Raw genomic sequence first — 20,335 nt, 5'->3', positions numbered from 1 at the left:
GCTATACAGACAACACAACTCTCTACCCCAGCATCGGATTTTCACACTAGAGAGCAGATTATTCTCCTTTGGTGCCTTCAGATATTGAAGGGAGCATGACATCTGGAAACAGACTTGCTCTGGTGGAACTAGTATGGATGGAAACAGACTAGAATTTGACACTGTACTCTCAGTTTGAAGATGCAGGTTTCTGCTGAACTTCCTTAACTGCAGGCATAAAGCATTTTCCAAGAGATGAAGAGTGAACCTCTGCTCAAACTGCTTGGATATCTTGATCTACATGCCAAGAGTTTTCCGAGCCAATAAGAAAGAACATGCCAGAGTTAAATTGAAATGAAACTGGCTACATTACCTGTGTAGTTTTTGCGTTTCTCTCTGGCTGTCTCTGCTGCTGATTGCTACCATTTGATTTCAGCTGCCTTGGGCACTGCTCCATCCAGTTCAAAATTAATTCTCACAGTGGCCAAAAAACTTAGGAGACTTCTGCACTGGGGTCCCCAGCCCATTTTGAGAGATCCAATAGGCTCAGATCAGCATCTGCACATTTTACTGCTATCCAAAGTAGAACAAACCTCTGACTATTTTGAGATTCACACATCACCACTATACTATTATTTCTTAGACACTCAGTGTTGCCAATAGAAATTAAACAAGCTTTGTAACCTATAGTTATTGCTACCCATGAAATACAACAAACTGCAATGCAGAGAACACAGCTGCACTTACTTTAGTTCTACAGGTCTACACAGATTTGTCAGATTTGATGAATTCTGGTGACATTGAAATATTCTTCCCCTTGTTCATGGTCAGAAATCTTCCCCTGATGTGCATTTTTCTCTATAACGCACTACACCTAGGGGACAGGAGGAGGCTGGCAGCCTTACCTTTTAACTCCTTGTCTGTCCCAAGAGCTTATATCACACTGCAAACAGCAGTTTTATGGAAACACAGCCTAGCCTAGTAGTAACGTACCATGTACCTTCAGCTATAAACATTAAATCCAAGAAAATCCAACAACAATCTTTTCATTTTCCACTATTTTCCACACACTGAGAACAACGTTCGGGTTGACGTGTTGGGCATGGTACTACACAGCTTCAGCAAGGAATGTTGCTCACGTAAACGCAAAGCAAAATGTGATGAGTAAGTAGGACACAGATCACAGGGAAGCCTGATCTGGCATGGGGAAAGCACAGCTGAACAGCCATCAGGTTACTCTTGTCTCAAAACCAGAACAAGACCCCAGAAGGGAATATATCTATTAATTAACTCACTAAACAGATCATGTTGTCTTTCACCTACTAAAAACCACAGTTTTATCTTGGCTTTTGTGGGTAAAGCCAGGGGAAGAAAAAAGGGTTTCAGCTACTTAGGAAACTCATCCACACTGAAACATGTTGGCTTAAAGCACAGTAGGCTGGTCACCACCCGAAAGCACTAATATTGACATCCCACCAGCTTCTCTCCTGAATGTGGGAGCAAGGCGCGCCTGGACCCAACAGAGGCAGTAGTTTGCCCTGTTCCCAGCTGTTGAGACCGGGAGCCATGCACATGTGTTTGGGTCAGAGACCACCCATACGCTTGTCCTCACAGCGCAGGCAGGTGGGCATGGGCCTGAAGAACACTTCAGAAGTCAGACAGCGATTTAAAGAGGGATGGGAGGAAGCCCCTTTGGGATGAGGGTAGGGGGAGGTAGTAGGGGTGGTGTTTGGTGGGTTAAAGCTTGTTTACTTTTTTTAAAATGACACTTCATATATAGAAAGCACTAATTTCCTATTACGGTACTACGTTATATGGTCTAGATCGGCTGACTTCAAAGCAGTAGCATTAGTTTACACTGACCAAGCATTAAATAAATGTTTTTATTAAAACTGTAATAGTTTGAGCTACAGACTTCTTAATTTTTCCTGTGATCTTGTTCTAATTGCTCACTGCTTGCTAATTTAAAGTGTTACCAGTCTGGGGTTTGTGACTTTTTTTCCATTTCCACCCAACATGATAAAAGTAACTGTAGTTGGAGAATATTTTTTACAGCCAGTAAATGCAAAAGGCTCTAAAATACTCTTAAAAAAAAAAAAAAAAAAAGCTTTTATAAGAAGTGAGATAGACATTTCTTTATCATTTAAAGAACTCATGGCTCAAAAGTTGACATATTTTTGTGTGTTAGCTTATTGGATCAGACATGGAGGCTATTGTTAAAGAAAGTGGAAGCAGATTGTGGGAAAGAATGTCGTAACTGCAGACACAAAAACACATTTCACTCTCACTGAAGTTTGTGGTAGTGATTGGTTTGACCCTGAGGTGTTGCATGTACAGTAAAAGTGGTCTGAAAGCAGCTGAGACTGGTTTAGACCTAAAAAAAAATTAGGAGCTCTTCACTGGACCATAAAAAATAAACAACTAAGAGACTGAACCTTATTGCGAAAGGGACATAATGCAATTATCATTACCTCACATTAACTTTACGCAGATTTCACAAACACTACTTTTCAAACTCATTACCTTGCATTACTTCTTAAGCAAAATTAAATAGACAATAAAAACAAATATTTGGAGGTGTGTGCATTATTTCATAGAGCTATCCATTAACAGCACCTGAAAAAAAGACAATTTCTGGTTGCACTTTGCCCTGTGAAAGAAAAAAATGACAATTTATAGGCTTAGCATAGCTTTTTCTCAACTTCTTATATGATCAATGATAATAATAAATAAATAAAGCTTACCCTTATTTTCTCTTGGTTCTCCAAAATAAATGAAAGCATTACATTAGCCTCCTCCTGAACTCTGTGGCTGGTGAAAAAACCCAGGAGATGTCTCTAAAGTTTCATTCCTTACAACTGGTGCACCAATAATACTTTTGTGGTTGTAATAAATTATTTTGCCTGAGACAGTTTTAATAAGAATAGATCCCCTTCCAATTCTATTGTGGTTAACGTATAGAACAACTCCCTCATTCTATATAAATTAGGGGTTTTATAATGAAAAAACTCAAGGCTCCACAAAGAAATGAAGATGTGTCCCTTCACATATTTACAAGACGAAGGTTTTGGAAGAATATCCAAATAAAACTGGCAACATATCAATTTTTCAAGGATATTTATAGATACAAATGAATCTGCACCATTTGAATTAGTTATGTGTTCTGTATGATCTGTGTCTAATTTAAAATGTAAAATCACTAGTACTCATTCCATTGAATGCAATGTGCTGTGTCCTGCTCAACTAGTTAGAAACTGAGCAGAGCAAATAACAGTGACTTATTAATAATTTCTAAGACATACCTGACAAAACGTTTAGAAATAAAAATAAAATTCACAACCAAAGTCATTGTCAGAGATAGATGCAGGAATACATTCCTGTTTGTTTCAGAAGGCTGTGGTTCATACTAATTCTCCTTTACCAAAAGATTTGTCCCTCCCCCCCTCTTCTGGGAAGAACACTTACTAGCATCAGTAGGTTTTTTTCACAATAGGTACTTATATTACCAAAAAAACCCAAACAAAACAAAACAAAACAAAAAAAAGAAAGTAAGAAAAAAGAAGAAAAAGAAATCTAAGGAATATATTTTCTTTTCACAAAATGCAGGAAAAAATGAAAAACTGTTTCAGATTTTGAGTTCTTCAGTGTGTGAGTAGTCTGTAAAAAACATGACATGGACCTGATTGTCTGAAAATAAGAAGGAAATTCCTCTATGTGTCTCACATCGGAAACTTGTCAACTCTTAGCAAGGCATTCAAAATCACTAATCACTTTGGAAAATCAAAAGCATTGAGCCCCTCCAGAGTAAAACCAGTAAGACAAGACAGTGCAACTGCAGTTAAACTGAGATACCATGACTGTTCTTTTCAAGGTGCGATCCTTCCATCCAAATTTCTAAGTGAGTTTTTTTCATGAGGATGGATGCAATGATTTTTTTCATGACTGGAATTGCAACAACCTGTCAAAGACTGCATGGTGGCTACATAATCAGGTATTTCTCTGCAGTATAATGATACAGAAACAACAAATCTGTCCCTCTGTGTTCTAAGAGACATAGCACAACCACAGCAGAAAGCAATAAACAAAAACAATTTTTGGCATTTAATTTTTTGTAATGTTTAATTAACAGGGATACTACTTTTTTATTTATATACATATATCCTGATCAAACATTTAAAAAGCAGATGGCCGCAAAGAACGCTATGCCATGTTTAACCATTATATTCAATAATAAAACCACAACATTCAGAGCCACTACAACAAAATCAGTGCTTCTTTAATAGCTTCATTTGGGATGTGAACTAAGAACAGTCACAGTGCTACAACTACTAACATACCTCCTACAAACAGACTAAATACTAGGCAACAAAAAAAATGCCAGAACAGCAGATTATCTTTTTTGCTACCATTCATTGTTGGAATGCTGTTTTACTGCTCAGACAATGGCTCCTGCCACCTCTTTGCCTTTGATTTAAATTAGGGACCTACATTACGGAGTTCATCTCACCTGCTAGAGCCCCTCTTTTTTGTGCAAATAAACATCAATTGTATTAAGCCAACACTGTAGCCAAGAACTGTAAAACAACCTTTGGGAAGTCCAGACTGAGTAAGGTATCAGACAAGGCAAAGCACACCATCCCTCCCATTGCAGGAGCCTATTTATCTCTTTAGCACGTCACTTTATAGTTGTTGGGGTTTTTTATCCACATCTCAATCTTTTTCCCAATGCTGAATGAACATTGGTTCCAAAATCTCAAAGTTTTATGCCAAACAGAATTCTAGGCAGACCTAATGAAGGCACACCTGCAGAAGGCACTCAGCTGCCTTGCCTGTCTTATCTTGCTTCATCTCCCTCTCTCTCTTACAGTTATATCCTCTATTGCCACATTAAGCCCTTCTTCCTGGGCTGCACATCACATCTGCCACATTGCCTTTAACCTAAGAACATTCCATTTTAAGCAGCTTCCATCAGTCCAACCCTCAACAAGCAAGAGGCTGAGTATGGACACAAAAGAGATTGGAAAGCGCACAACCTAGAGCGTGGATGCAAAAGAATAGTTTTCTGGTAGTGTAAGGGCAGAAAACAGAGGAAGAAAACAATACAATGAAATGATAAGGAAGAGGGAAAGACCTGGCAAGGGAAAAAGTGAAAACAAATGAAATCTACTAGTACCTGATCTTATCTTTGCCGTCATCTTGGGCAAAACTGCCAAGGGTGATGGTTTTAGTGAATATGAAAAAAAAATATTTTGCACATTTCTGAGAAGTTGGAAAACTTACTATCCAGTTGGATCATATTTTTTTTATTTGAGTCCCCAGTTAAACTTTGTGTTCATATTTTAGCATTTCAACCTAACAAAAAATTGAGAAATACTTATTTAGGAAAGAATAGAACAAGCAATTTAACATGCAGAGAATCAAAACAATATTTCTTGAGAATATCTACTAATATTTCCCAACAGTTTACACTACATACAAAGTCATAAAATATCAAAACAGGAAATTAGAAGCAAGAAAGGAAAACCAAACGTCTTCAAACGAGATTCGAAAACTATGCCTATGCAAACTGAAGGCAACTACAGTTGACAATAATCTATCAAAAGAGTATTGCATGTGAAACTATTGAACCGATATATCATAATTGGGGTTTTTGAAAGCAAAGTTATAATCTTAAACTGCAAAAGATATTTTTTGGCATAGGTGAAGAACAAAAGAAAATAGTAAAGTGTTTAAAAGATAGATGTAATGAAATTATAAACAATTTAGACTGTTGACTTTTTATTATCCAGTACTTCACAAAGCAAGGATAGCATGAAGCAGCAATTTAGAATTAAAAATAAAAAATATTTCTGATGAGTCCTTCAATAGATGATAAAATTGTGCAATTTTTTAATTAATATTGGAATCTTGATAAGTGCCAAAAATATCTTGAAAGACTTAATTCACTAGGTAATGTACAGAACACAACAAGGTATCAGTAAGCCAGATAGCTTGACAGCACTCCACGGTATAATCAAGAAAAATCTTATGTGGAATTAACTTAATACAAAGCTAAACAGTAGTCCTCTGCCTTTTCTAATTTCCAGATCCAAATATATTTTGCAATGGATCTCAGGCTCCTTGATAGTGAATCTAAGCTCTCTGGAAAGGTGCTTTTTCCCTCTTAGCTGATCTTTGCAGACACTCTTTAGACACGTGTACCATTGACAGCAACTGAACTAGTAACTTATGAAGGCAATAAATGCCAGTTGATACTGTTTTAGTAAGCAAAAGACAGTTATCAAAGTTATCAAAGACACTTGACTTCCTTCTCAGGGGTTATGACAGAAAAAGTAACAGCACATACGTAACAGATACAGAATTTTTTACAAGATCTCTCATTTAATTCCACATTGCATTCAGCTTAAATCACGAACAAGTGAAATGTATCTAAGATAGCTTAGAACCAAAGGGTTAGTGTCAGTATTAAAAAAAAATAAAAGCATCGAATGGCATTTTTTCTTGTGAGTTCTATCGTATTAAGTCTCACTTAAATGAGCATTGTTTATACTCCAAAGTCCTTAATGATGATGGTAGATTTAGTAAAATACAGCAATAACAAGGAAGACAGCTTTTTAAGACAAACTATTCTGAATTTACTAGTAACCTGCATCCTTTCAAATTATATTATTTTCAGTTCTGTGAAATATAAAGTAATGCATTTGGGAACATGACATGCAGGCCATACCTACTAAATGGGGACCAACGATCAGGAGTCTAGGCAATTAATGAAAACCAATTTCTCAGAGCTGTGCTGTTACACAAATGAGTGTCATGCTTTTCAGGCGCATACAGAAAGGAATATGAGTAGGAGACAAGACAGGATCTCATCTCTGCATGCAACAAAGCACAAGGGTGCACCTCATCTGCTTTGGTATGTGTGTTTTATCTTTTTTCAAAATTGTTTGTAAAAGCATAAGTAAAACTGAAAGCAGCATTTTCCCTTCCTAGTCCAAAACAGAACACACTTAAGAGATGAATCAAGACTTTTCACCAGTTTTTGGCCCCCTAAAACAACACAGTGAGCAATGTCATTTGTCATATTTGAGAAAAAAAAAATGGCCACTGTTCCTGCAAATAGGTGTTTCATGCACATTTGTGAAACAGAAAAAAGGCTGCTATAACACCTGGAAATGAATAAAAGAAAACTTTAGCTTAGCAGCACACAGGGTACAGAAAAACAGGCAGCTTTTCATTGTATCCCCAGCTCAGCAATTGCTTTTTGGTTGTCATTATCACATTAAAAAATGAACAATTAAAATACTCAAAACCCAGTATTTTCCTCTCTCAAATCAAAGGTTATTTTTAGGTGAGTACGGTTACCTTTAGTACTAAGCTATGATGAGGCGTGGATCACAGCATCAGACAAGGTTAGGGTTGCCTCACTACTTGCACTACAACTGTTGAACACAGGTGGATTACAAGGGAACAGCTACCAAGATGAAATAAAAGATATTTCTGTCAAGCAACCCACCTAGAAATTCCCTCACATTCTCCTGTAGTTTGAAGGCTCAAACTTTCTGCAAGCAGTTATCAGCAAACTCTTTTAAGAAGTGAGATCTTCCTGAGGAACAATCATGACTGAGATAATGACTAAGAGGAAAACTCATTTATTGTGTGACACCACAGACACTGCCACACTTATACATCCCTTCTGCTATTCACCATCTGCTTCTGTTTTCACAGGTGGCCTAGGATATGAAACAAGATAATAATTCACAATGATCACTTCTCATTCATCTTGCTGACAACAGTTGTAAGGAAGGGGACCAATCACATTACCTCTGCCCTCCATGCAAAAGACTAACAAAGAAGAAAAAACAATTACATTAATCTGTGAAATATTCTTTTATAATTTCTACAAAGGCAAATATGAGAGAATAAATGCATATGCTACCTATACAATGCATGATCTAGTTTACAGTGCATTAGAGAAAATATGCCCAGCAGCATATTGTTTAGATACATGGGTCACATTGACTTTCTGGCTGCTTATCATCAAATGCCAAGAATGGGCATGCAGAATAACATTTGCTTCTTTTATTCTTCATCTAATGAAAATTATTTCCTATAGGTACTTAAAACATAAGAATCTTAAGGAATACAAAAGATTTCTACTACAGGATTTGCTTTTAAATTTTATTTTTTCCCCTAACTTGATTTCTGACATCAAAAGAGCAAAGGAAATAAGAACAGAGGACTCATTTCTGATTAAAGACGTACCAACTAAAGAACATCCTAATTAAGGAATGATAAATTGTCTGGGGTTTAACAAAGACGTTCCTATTTTCTAGATTAATTTTTAGTCTCCAGAGTGAGCAGATTTTCCAACATAAACCAGAAAAGGTTAGCGGGATGCAGATCACATGCACTGTTTAGCATCATCTTTTCCAATGTATGTCCTGACTTGTGCTAGAATATGCCACTATGTCAGTGCATGCAACCACGATCAGTGGCAATCCTTCCCATTTTTCAGCTTCTCTGATGTTCTCCTTTGAGCCTCCTACCTTTTAATTTCATACTCTGTGAACACAAATACATTAGTATGATTCTGGTTATTCACCCAGTGCTTTCAGTATGTAGCACATACAAAGATAATCAAATGAAAGGGAGATACAGTGGCTGTTTGTGGTTTTTTTTCCTGCCTGGATGAAGAAGGAAGCAGGAGTGACTGCAGTCCAGCTCTTCATTTTATGTTTCTCCTCATGAGCTCAGTTTCTGACCTTTAAGTAGAATTATTGCTCTTTTTACCATGCCTCCATTTATTGAAGAGGCCACTTTTCTACATACTATATTGAACCAATGTTGGCAAACATATTTATTGTAATAAATGAGTTGTGACTAAGAACTTCATAATTAAATCGTAATATTTCTTCTTCAAATCCAAGCTTTTACCACTCCGTCTAATGGAGAATGCCTGGCAGCCTGTGACAGCTACGCAGTTATAACCAAACAAAGCCATGATTTCCTCCCGTTCAGCAGAATTTCAGTCTCAAATATCAGTAATGTTTTCCCTTTGTGGACATAATAAAATCGTTTTCATTATTCATATGAAGGACAAAACTTTTCTTTTGTTAACATGAAAAATAACCTTCCAAGCCTGTCTCAGGGCATTTAATAAGGATCCACGCAATTAACTTTGGAACTTTAGTGCAGGAAGATCCTGTATTTTTTTTAGATTCATTTGCATTTTCTTTCCAACTGACCTTAGTCAAATTACAATATCAAACTTTCATTCCTCAGACCCCATCTGAGTTTTCTAAGAATCTGTGGAAGGTTAGAGTCTTACATTAATTGGACATACCTGGCTGGACATAAAAACGAGGGGTAGAAAAAGTCACCAAACCAGCATTGAAGATTTGCATTAGGAACATTTATATCTGCTTCTTCATGTGGTTTCCATTCTGCACTTAAAATGTAACTCTGCATGGGAAAAAAAAAAGTTTTGTTAAAAAGTTCTGCTATTGCTAAACAAGGTCTCATTTGCATCTGCTGACAAAAGGTTTTATTAGCATAACACTGGAAAGCCAATGAAACCAACAGCAGCAAAAGAGCAAACTGTTCTGATGACTTCATTTTTGTTAATGACAAACAGAAAGAACTACATGATCATTGTCAAACAAGCTCTGAGGCTGATCCAACTCAGTCTGGTGCCTTCTTAATTTCAGTGTTTGACTTCAGGAAGATCATTATTGGGATCCAAGTGTGTAGCACTACCAGTTACTATAATTAAAAAAAAAAACATTATCAGGTTAGCTAGCTGTCATCTACATTTAGTAAACTCACTTTGTACTTAATTCCATACTCCACTTGCCTTCAAATTATCCTTTTCTTTTATATTTGTACCAAACTCCTAATAATATTGCAATGAAGCTCATAATCATCCCGTTTTCTTTCTGCCTTGCCTTAAATATGCATATTAGCTGAGATATTCTTGAGGGACAACCTGACTAGACAGACATACTGAAAATATTGGTATTATACCTAAAGTTTAAATATAAGCTTTTTCAGAACTCTGGGAAAGATATAATCTAATTCTCCTTCTCTCAGTTCATCAAGATCTGAGTTCCACTTTTCTTTCATTATGGGAGCATCTATATCCTCATTTCTATTTTCTTTCTTGCTTTTATCTCTTTGTTTCAAATGAACTTTGATGCAAGCTAAGAAAAGCATACTCTTGGGAAACTTGCCTATACTATTTCTTAAACTCCTCCTCTCCCTCCTTTGCACATATATGCAGATGTGGGAAATTTATGACACTGGTAGAATGTAACAGCAGCCATATGGGGTCCCATCAGCAGTCCATTGAGCTCTGTACCCTTTCTCTAAAAGTGGTTAGACACATGACAGGGGAACAGTACAAGAACACAGCAAGCAGCTGGGGACACTGCTCCAGAGTGTGCTTGCAGCTGCTACCATTTCTCAACTTCAGAGTCTTCGCAGGCAATACCTTCATAGTGTGTTTATAGCAAATGATGAAGACTCACTGACCCTACCGACGGATATAAGTAATCTGCTCTGTGACCATGCCGAGAAAAATTCTGTCCTGTACAACTTGCATGGTAGAGACTTCACAGGCATGGATCTGATGTAGGACCTTCCATATTAAAAGAATAATGTTACTCTCAGGCACATAACCCACCAGCCTAAATGACATTCTAAGCAAGTCTCTATCACTGTAATCAGAAGTTTTCAAGGAAGCAGAAGACAATTAAAAAACACAACCACAAAAGGTATCACAGTGGATAAGGATGTTTTATATCTCAATTTCATACTTAATAATCTATTTGTCTTTCAACTAGCTAACAAAAACAAAGAAAATAACGGAATATTATAGTGATCTGGGACATATTCTGAACTTCCTTAATAACATAAAAATTATTTACAAAAGAGGGTTGTGAATGACAAAATAAATCTGGAAGAGGGGAGGGGGATGGAAGCTAACACAGTATAGATGGAGAAAAAATAATTGATAACAGCAATAGTCAACTGGAAGAAGAATGTATTGTCAAAAAGAGTTATTGTTATTATGTATCTATATTGCAACAGTGCCTGGAAGACCTGCTGAGAATGTGGCCCTACTGTATTAAGAGTTGTGTAAAAACAAAATAAAACAAAACAAAACAAAAAAACAAACAGCTTGAGTCCAGTCCCCAAAGAATTCTTTCTCTGACAGCAAATCAGTAAAGAACGGCTTAAAGTTACATTATGTCATGGACCACAGAGGTGGTCCTCTGCTGTTAATTATGTATAAAGTCACAACTGTTAACAATGTGCTTTTATACTGTGCCCTTTACAGTAACACTGCTAGAAAAATACAATGAAATGGGAAATAAATTCAAATATGAGAATTATAAATAATTTGGGGCTAATTTACATGGAAAAATTCAGAGTGTTAAGTATTAAAAGTAGGGTATGAATAAAAGGCCTTTTCAAACATTTACAGTGAAAACTTGGAAATGTGAAGTGAAATAAACATCTGAAGTGCTTTTGAAAGGCAGAGAGAAAACAGTTATGTATTATTAATGTGAATAGAATGTCACCCTCAAGGGCAAAACTCTACGGTATTACCATATCACAAGGGTTGTTTTTTCCTTGTGTAACAAGACCAACTACTTCATATCCAAAAGTAGGAAATCATAACTACCAGATGGGTAGCATTTCCTCATATGACTGCATCATTGGAACAAAACAAAAAGCAAAACCAATAAATTATCAAATTGCTACAGAATCTGCCTCAATCCTGCATAACAGGAAGCAGAAATTAGGCTCTGTTAATAGAAAATCACATTTTTCAATCTATGCTATAGATCCCCTCCAGTATATCTATGTATATTAAAGCAGGCAGCAAGAAGCTTTCTGTTAGTTGTCTAGTACACAAATGACATAGTATTGTTTAATGCTTCAGTAGCTTTGACTTACTTTGCAAAGAGATAATCAGGGGTTGTAATTTTGTTGATCGTAGGTTTGGAAATTGCTTTTAACAGAGATGTTTCTTCTGAGTTTTACTGCTGTGGTAGCTTTCACCCCTTTTAAGCCAGGCCTTATTTTTTCTGCCTAAACGCACACGTACTTGATAATTAGCAGAATCTGAGTTAAACTTGTATCTTCAGTACCCACTTCCCAGGTGGCTATCACAAACAGGCACTGGAGGGTAATTAAACCAACAAGATTGCAGCAAGTGGAAAGCTTGCTTATCTTGTACTTGTCAGCATGTATATAACACAGCCTTCCTCTCTGCCAGGAGCCCCTAAAGCTCTGCAAAATTGGAACCTCCTGCTTCAGCTGATTGTTTGGCAAATTGTTCTTGTGCTACAGCTGAATGCAGGGGTTTTGGCCACAGATTATTTTTTTAATATTTTTAAAATACAAACCATTGACACTGAATTTTTTCAGACATACAGTTTTGGTGCTCTGTTGGCTAGTTGAGTGTCTTTATTGAAAGTCCATTCCAACAAAAAGAGCGTTGTTTACTCCAACAGTTTGGATCTGGACTGAATGAAAAAAGGATGTTTATTTTCTGAACCAGCAATGATTCAAAACACTTCAGTGAAGTCCATTCACTGCTATAATCTTTCATGAATACCACGAATTATCCAACAGAAGCTGTCGTGCTGTGGCAGGCAAATTATTAAAAGGAAAATCTGTTATAACCAACTCTGAAGTCAGTGTCAAAGACTAGGGGAGGAGTTCTTTTAATGTTGAGCTTAATCACAAAAGATGTCACATCCTCTGGTCTTCACTCAGACAAAGAAACTTCAGTGGAAGTTTTGCCTGAGAAAGCAGTTCAGGATTGGATTGATTACTGGTCTTAGGATCCATATAAAGTTTAAAACTAGCGGGGAATATCTGCCTTGTCTTAAACACTGACAACACTATCTTTGGCTTTCTGGGGCCGCAGATACACAAATTTCTGATAGGCTTTTTAATATCTGATGAACTTTCTGATTCTTAAATTACACCTGCTTTTCATGTCCCCTATTAATATTATAAATTAGTGATTATTAGGACAACAGATAAGAAAGCAAAGTATCTGGGATGTATTCTGACCTTTTTCTGACATCTTTCTGAATTGTTTGCTATGCATCACCGGTAAATCATGTCTTCTCCTCTATTTCCTGCTCTGTCACTTCAACTGGTGAGGAATATGAGGAAGAACACTAAGAAATGTTTACTGCTCTTAAATATGCTTGTATGGCAGGGGTTTAGTTTTGCTCCGGTCATCTGCATTATATTTGTTACACAGTGACACTGTTGAAGACCTCTCTGATTTTGCCTGATGTTGTTTATGATTTGTCTCTGCTTAAATACGAGCAAACATAGCCCCAGTAGCCCCACAATCCAACGGGAGCCAGTGAAGATCCATGTGTAGGTTTGAAAACTGTCTGCGTTTAGGTACAGTGATTACAGGTTGATGTTTTTCATGAGATCCTCTGCATGAAAGCATATATTAAGCAAGATATAAGCAATACCAAAGTAAATATATCTGATATCTATAACAATACTCTAACAACGGTTTTGATTTAATAATGTAATTTTACATGCCATTGGTTTCTAACAGCCCCCAGATACAGTAACAAGATGGGAAATTAGGTGGAGAATATACTCAGTAAGGAACCTAAAGTTTCTAAAAAAAAAAACCAGCAGCATTGCTGACTATAGGGGCTAACAGCACTGCTAACTAAATTTGTATTGACCCTGATAAACCAGCAACCATCTACTGTCAGTGGAAAACCTCCAATAAATTCAGATTCATTTTGAAGATAAGTAAATTGCCACTGAAAACTTGCTTTGACACCAATACCACAGTTTTCCATCCCTCTGTGTTGGGCCCGGCTGAGCCCCACAGCAGCCCTCCCAGTGCTGTGCTGGTGTTAGTAGCTGGAAAGGTGGTGACAACACACCAATGGTTTGGCCCCTGCTGAGCAGCGCTGCAGCATCAGGGCTGGCTCTCCAACATTCCCACCCCCACCAGAAGGCTGAGGGTGGGCAGGATCTTGGGGGGGACATAGCCAGAATGACTGACCCAAACTGACCAAAGGGATATTCCATGCCGTATGGCACCTGCTGAGATATAAAAGCTAAGGGAAAGAAAGGAGAAGGAAGGGAGGGCATTTGATTTTAGGACATTTGCCTTCCAGAGCAACTGCTACACATACTGAAGCCCTGCTTCCCAGGAAGTGGCTGAACATCACCTGCTGCTGGGAATTAGAGAATTATGTCTTTTGTTTTCCTTTGCTTCCACATGTGTGACCTTTGCTGTTGCTTCATTAAACTGCCTTTACCTTGACCCACAAGTTTTTTCCACCTTATTTTCTCCCCCAACCATTCTGATGAAGAGAGGAGCGATACAGGGGCTTGGTGGGCGCCCGGTGGCTAGCCAAGGGCAATCCACCACACCCTCTTAAACCTTTCCAAGGCAGATTAGTAGCGCTTCAGGTCTATTAGGGAACTTCTTTTTTTTCTATACTGCCTAGTCCCATGTCTGTTCCTCAAAACTGTTCGTATGGAACTTCACCACCTCTGCAGGTTGCAGTTCAAGGTGGCAGGCGGGTTGTGTCCCTTCAGCACATGCAATCCCCTACATCAGCACAACTCCCACCAGCAGAACTGCATTTACCACACTAATACAGTAACTCTGCTCCAAGTCCCTGCCAGAGACAGGAGCAATGCCAGCCGTAGACATAGAAAGAAATGTGTAAAGTATCAATATACACAGTTTTGGGAGGATTTGGGCATGAGCATAGGGATGAGCAAGGGCACAGCAGGGCCAAACCAAGCTCTATAAAGCAAAATGTGTGGTAAATACTGTACTATTACACAGCTGCTACATTAAACTCACAACACTACTGTGGTACTGTATAATATTCATCACTAGTTCACTCCTGATAATCCTGTATATTTAATGAAATAGAGTCTAGAAGACTTATAATTACCCACTGAGGAGGCAGGAATAGTATAGTCATTTATTCTCTACAACAACTTTGCCAGATGTGTCTTTTAATTCAACCACATTAAGTGATGATTATTTGTATTACAGCATTCACTAGCAGCTATAGGAAAGCGGGGTTGCCCTTACACAGCATTTAGCATTTAAACAGAGAGGAAAAGATTCCTTACAGACAGAGGAACAACAGACATAAGAACTATGAAACCAGTAGGAGACAGATGCCTGAGGGGTGGATTCGCCAACAAGGTAGAAGCAATAGCTGTGGTAGGACAGAGCAGCATGACCTCTCCATCCTGTGGGACAGCTGTGTCCCACTCAGCTTGGCACCTCTGAACATCTGACCACAGTGCCTTGCTCCAGGTCACACGGGAAAGAGGCAGTGAAGCCAAATCCATTTCTTTCAAGATCCACCCTAGCTCTTAATCGTAAGAGAGTTACCCCCTTCTTCTGGAGGTTGAATTACCATGTTTAGAATAAGAACAGTGTACCCAGAACACCGAGATGAGAGTGAAACGGGAGTGTGAGGACATAGATGTACTTCTTTTCCCCTTGAAGTAGTTGCAATTCCAGTCAAAAGGTTTGAGGCTCTATTGTTTTGAGGCTTTTGTTTGGCTGGAGGGAGTGGAAACTGAAGGGGTGGATGGAAGCTGTGAATTTGGTCTGTAACTAATGCACCAGATATGGAAAGTTTCAGGCATTAAAAGGTTAATATGCAAGCCAGTTCCAGACTTATTTCCTATGGCACAAATAATTATACTTGTTTTCAATGAGTAAGCTACATCAAACAAATTAACCACTGTAGAAGGACCAGTTCTGGTAAATACACCAGACATTCACAGATATTATACAGAAAAAAATCAAACCATTCAAGCACTTGATGCAAACTATTCACCGGGTTTTAATGATCGTTGCCCAACAAATGGGTTACTAATTTATCAATAAACATTAGTGCCAGTTGCTCAAAATCTCCTATAACTTGGACAATAACTTTATGAACTTTATCAGACTTATTAAATTCTATGTTTTTATTCATATAATAATCCATATTAAAATCACTTGCAAAGTAACAGGGCACTTGTGCAACTGATGATGACAGTGTCTAGCTGTTAGTAGAAAAATAATCTTCCCACTGACTTGAAAGACTTTGGGATGAATACATTTCCTAGCAAAATGCAAATGTGAATGGTTTGATCCCTGTTTTCCTGAGATTCACTGTGAAATAAGTGAGAGATTTTGCCAGATGAGCTTAATAAATTAATTTGGAATTATTTATCAGCACTGGTCTGAAAAGCTCGTTGACATCAACCTGTACCTCACTGCTCAGGAAATTATTTACTTTTTTCACTTCCCCTCTGCCCTTAGCTTTCTTGCCTTTAAGCTATATCGAAAAATTTATCAGCATAACTTCTACATTTAAATCCTTCACCAGCAGCATGCTTTCAGTCTCTGTAATTTCCTCTCAGTAAAATGGTGGTTAAAATTATTTGCAAAGGCATTTCCAACCTGTTCTCATTGGTTCCTTACTTAATGCCAGAATAACTGATAGCTGAAGTGCTATAGTCTCAGTGTTCATACGTAATATGAATTTAGTTTTGCCTTCCTTTAAAGATGCCAGATGCTGAACAGGTGGTTTCTTTATACAATTTACACTGTGGCTCACTCAGCCAGAATTCAAGCAGAAAGGTAAAGGACACAGTATATCAGAATACTCCAAATAAGTAAGCAACAGCCAAACCGAGAGTAAAAATATTTTGCAAAATCACTGAAAGTTTCTCTGAGTTTGAAGACAGTCTCAAATTTGTCCCCAAGCCCCTGAGCTCCACCCCTACCCCTTTTCTTTCTTTTTTTTTTTTTTTTTTTTTTTTTTTTTTTTTAATTTCTGAGCTCAGTAAATATTTCAGCATAAGCCTAACTGGGTATCTGCCACAGAGCAAAGTTTAGGCCCCACTTGACTAGGTTTAGTTAAACAATGCAGTAAAGAATCAAGTCATTATCAAGTCATTAAAGTAAAAGAAACAGATTAATCACCAGATATACGCTAAGACAGAGGAAGGGATGAGATCACACTTCAACTTCATGCTTCTGCAACATACCTGTCTGAAAAAAAATTAACAAGCAAGTTTACATTTTTTAGAAAGGTTTCACTCTTTTCTGGAAAAACAGTAGAAATATGGAATCTTACATTCCCATTCCTGAAGAGATAATGTTTCTAATTCATTCAGTCACCTTCAGAGATTGGAACCTGGATAGTATCTGTCAAGAAAGGAAATACTCTCACATTAAGTCTAGCACTGAAGTCTGCCTTTAGTCTCAGAATTCCCAGTCTCTGCACTGCGATGCAAATCTATGCTTTTCATAACAAAAATAGAGAATTTTGAAAAGGTACATCCAACTGTATGTAGCACTACTGCAATAAATGTTATATCTCATTATCTATTGACATTTTTATTATGTTCTTACCCCATGACTGAAGTGTTACTCAGCCATTTTGCTCCAGTTTCAAGAGAAGCCTTCTTAAGCAAAGTTCAATTTTCAATTCTCCAGTTAAAAGAGAATTATAGTCACTATGATCAAAATAGAATAAGGGAATTAAAAAGCATTACTACTGCTCAACATTGTTGTTTGCCTAAAAAGTGAGACAATTGGTGGGAGGTGCTTTTATGTAAGGCAAACACAGCATATTTGGAATTAAGAAAATTAATGACTGAGGAGCTAGGACTGGAGGTAATACTCACAAAACTGTGTCAAAGACTTAAGGACAGATGAACACCTGAAAAAGGTCAAGACCTACAAGGAAGAATTCTATACCTCTTTTAAGGTATAGAGGATCCACTCCTACAGTCTCCAGTGTATTCAGATGCATTATTCATCCATTGCTGGTCAAGCTTGGTTGAAGTAGTCAAAGTTGCTTGATTTCCTTTGGAACTTATCAATCCACCTGTGTCAATATGCAAGTGAAGCATTTATTGAACCATAGACCATTAGAGAATAATTATTGCTATATAGTTTATTGTACTATAAAATCCTTATTATAAGCAACTAGAATTGATAATATTTACAATACGGGTCAAATGTCATTATGCTAAAGCTGATTTTGTCCTTCTGAATTTAAGGAATTATGAAGTTTTTACTCTGAATCCAGCTCAATTAGTACCTACAAAAAAGAACAAGTAGAACATTTGCATTGTTAATTTTTAAAAAAAAAAAAGTCTTTGAAATAAATATTGTTCAAATGAGTCAGATAAATTCACATTTAAAACCAAATTAATACTGTTCATGGTATTTTCTTAATTGTTTTTCTATGTGAATACTTTCCAGGTTCCACCCAACATCAGGATCTGGCAAAGATATTGAAATAAAGCCAGGAAGGACACTTTCATGCTCTTTCCAGCTCCCATCAAGCTTCTGGCATGCAACTTGTTCAGCCGCCTGTGGGACAAGAAGAAGAAAGTAGCAATGAAAAGAGCATATGTATGACAGCAGTTAGCCAAAGTCAGCCCAACAAGGAGACCAAATATGACATTCAAAGCAACAGAAATAAGTGGAAAAGAAAATCTTAACCCAGCACAGTCATCCTAGGATGTGATCTTTCTGATTTTGCCTATTGTTCTGTAATGTGAACTGGGACAAGACCTAAGCTTTTTGCTGTATTTTATGCAACAAATGTGTCCATAATTAACATTTTGAATACACATAAGCAAAGGCCCATCTTGGATATCTTCATAAAGCTGATTATGCACGATGTTGAGTGCTTTAGCCACCCTTGAGTGCATCAGAAATCAAAAATATCCAGTGCTGCTTTGGATCAGATGCTCTTAAGAAATGCAACAAGAAGAGCCGAGAATTTGGTTGAAAATAGGTAGTAGTCTGAGAAAGCTGCTATGTAACAGCTCATTAGTGGTTTCTGACTGTTCCAAGCAAAGTTGGTATTTATTTGGAATGGACACATCTGGAAACAATAGAATCATAAAAAACACCAAGAGAAAAATGAAATAATAAAACATTGTGCATACAGTTGTTCAACACAGTTGGGCTCTGGTACAAAATATACTTGATGTTCCATTTCCTGTAAAAATAAGAACATAGGTGAAAGGAGTTACTCCTGTTCTTTCCCTTCCTGAATATAATGAGTTTATAGTGGAAAATAAGTAGCAAAATATTCATTACGTTTTGACCCACAGGTGCAGAAGCTCAGTCATCCAACAATCAAAGTAAATCCTCCTCAAATGCAGGCTCCTACCCACAAATCATGATGGTATTTTAATGTCCTTTTTCCCTCTTCATGTAGAGGGAACGCTACAGTTCCCTCTTGCAAACCTTTTTACAGAAAAAGTTCATACCAAAAGAAACTGGATTTATGCCTAAACCCTCTGTGACAGACAAAATTATTTTTATTTATTTATTTACATTCATTGCTCCCTTGAGAAATTAGGTGGACAACTTGGAGAGGTGTGTAAAAGACTGCACTTGGCAGACACCAGACAATATTGACAGAAGACAACCAGAGGAATTACAAGATGCAGCAGGCCAAAGAGTTGCAGCAAGAAGATTCATATAGGGGACAGTCACTGAACTGACTAAGGTGAAGGACAAGCCTGCAAAACAAGAGCAGGCACAAGAACTGCGGGGGAGTGTGAGCAGGGGAAAACTTTAAACCTGTCATGCCTCTCCCTATCAATCACTTTTTGTTTACTCAAAAAGTTAATTACTCTATATTTTTATTATAGTAAAAATCTGCCTTGAGCTTAAAAGCATTTGAGTCCATTTTATGGAAATCATAGGAGGTCTAAGGCATGCTAATACCAAGCAATTTTTGGACTTAAAACTTTTTCTTACAGTTTGCAACAATAACTTCCTTACTTAAAGTGAAAGACTACAGTGAGAAAACAATTGAGAAGATAGAATTTTTCCTTAGTTTTTCCTGAAGTTCACATTTTCTTTTATTTTTCTCCTCTCTTCCCCCCTGCTTTTTTTTTGCCACCTGAATAACTCCCATAGAACAGATGTTCTTCTACAGCTGAGGAAGGTGATACAATACAAACATAAATAATTTCGTTGTCTCGTAAGACATCATCATACAACTAGCTCTGTTAGAACAAGCAAAAGCAAGTATTTTTATTCCAAAGCATGTCCCTCAAAGTGTCCAGATTTTTTTCCATGGGTTTGTTTTACCGTCACAACAAACAAATTTCATATCAGCAATAAGATCTTTAATTTTTTTAAAAAATAGAACCTTTTGGTTTTCCCTTTTCTCTCCTAGGGTTCAGAGAATAATTTAGATTAGAAGGGACCTCTGGAGTCCATCTGACTCAGCCTCCTGTTCAAAGTGGGTTTCTCAGGACCTTGCCCAGCTGAGTATTGAAAACT

The 20,335-nt window shown here is 37.3% G+C and overlaps 1 long non-coding RNA gene across 1 annotated transcript in view; it reads right to left on the bottom strand.

Annotated features, from left to right (window-relative positions):
• LOC308060099 overlaps positions 1–20,319 on the bottom strand; it is an 87,697-nt gene extending 67,378 nt beyond the window's left edge. Inside the window, exon 1 of the long non-coding RNA XR_013926600.1 lies at positions 9,323–20,319. This is a non-coding gene — a long non-coding RNA (uncharacterized lncRNA). The remainder of the gene's footprint in view (positions 1–9,322) is intronic.
• Between the last annotated feature and the right edge of the window lie 16 nt (positions 20,320–20,335).

This window comes from Falco punctatus (assembly GCF_963210335.1).
Source record: "Falco punctatus genome assembly, chromosome: 1".
NCBI classification, from domain to species: domain Eukaryota; kingdom Metazoa; phylum Chordata; class Aves; order Falconiformes; family Falconidae; genus Falco; species Falco punctatus.
This window is presented reverse-complemented; position numbering and strand designations above follow the sequence as displayed.